The sequence below is a fragment of the Halyomorpha halys genome, unplaced genomic scaffold, assembly GCF_000696795.3.
Source record: "Halyomorpha halys isolate HHAL.00 unplaced genomic scaffold, Hhal_1.1 Scaffold2790.1, whole genome shotgun sequence".
Lineage (NCBI taxonomy): Eukaryota > Metazoa > Arthropoda > Insecta > Hemiptera > Pentatomidae > Halyomorpha > Halyomorpha halys.
The window spans coordinates 9,170-10,778 of NW_027108894.1; positions in this window are offsets into that span (position 1 = coordinate 9,170).

Consider the following 1,609-nt stretch of genomic DNA (forward strand, 5'->3'; position numbering starts at 1 on the left):
GGTTCCCATTAACCCAATATGGAAAATTAAAATACAATATTTTAATGAAGAATTTTAATTTTTTAATATTTACATAAGCATAAGTGTTCCAACAGTGTTACAATAATGAAAAATTAACAATTAATAAAATTAAAAATAACGTCAGCGTGATGGGCCAGTTCGATTTCAACATGACATGGAACCCACATAGAAAGATTGCCTTTTTTTTGTGTCATGATCTCCTCTTGTGAGATTGTGACATGTCGTACATCGACCAACCTACTCGATTAAGCACATAAGCTTAGAATAAGGCTTGTTCAAAATGCTCTGGTTGCAATTCAGATTCCGGCGTGATAGACTGTATCCAGTTTAGCAAGCACTTGAGACAAGCAGAGCCATACTCCATTTTCTAGCGAATTATTACCTTATAAAGTTTAATAAGACTATTTCAACCACAACCCCTGGAATAATGGCTCAGGAAGCGATTAATGTTCATTTTAAAAAAAAAAAAACTAAAATAATTCGGTTTGAACTAACAAACCAAGTAGTAATTTAAAAAATGTTAGAAGAATAAAGGCCACAGGACCTTCTAATTTAAATTAATGCTTAAAGTATCACCAATAGGTAGTTCCTTCCTAAGATTTTCAAGTGTAAATGAGACATTCCACATATTTACTTATTATATTTATTATTTGTAAATCACATTAAATAAATAAATTTAAAAAATGTAAGGAAAAAAACAAGTCAATTATTGAACAACAGATTTGGGAAACGCACTTTACTGTATATGGTACCATACCTTCAAAACCAGCTAATAAATATATCAATCACACAGGAAATCATAAAATAAAAAATACTGAGACACGGTACTTTCTTACTTTTATGATGTGATATTATTGACAAAATAAATGCTTGTAATTTTTCTTTTCTCCATAGTGATTTCAAATTAAGGTCCGACATGGTTTCAAAACGGTAGCCCGATTATCGTTTTTTCAAGTACTAAGACTGGTTCTGATACAATTAATCTGTCGATTTTCAGTTCGTTGAATTCTATTATTTTTTCTCTATGTTTATTGAACTTTTAATTGAAAGGGTAAATTACTGGTAGTAGAAGTAAGCTCTGCTTGTCTCGTTCATAGTAAGAATGAACGAGATGTAGTGAGATAGATGACGGACGGCATTCATAGAAGCTAAAGAGAAGGTTTAAGGGTATAGTCGCTTTCACATATAAATGTGATGGACGGGTTAAGTTATAGATGATTTGTGTGATTTCTCATTTCTAGAATAATACAACATTTGATAAATAGTTTTTCTTTGATATAACAACACTACCTGCGTACCCACAACGTTTTATTTTTTTTTAAATTCCATATTTTGGAACGTGGAATGATTATGAAAAAATATAATTCGAATGACGGAGAGAACAGGATGACAGATGACAAGGGTTCTATCTATTTTACATAAATATAAAATTAACATTTTTAAATAGCAACTAATTATCTAATTAGGATATGAATGCTTATTTTTGGTGAACGAATCTCTTCCTATTAATTTAACAGTTGTGTAAATAATAACACCAACTAATATTTGCTAACTTCCAATGGTGGGGGAAGTACTACTTATATTACGG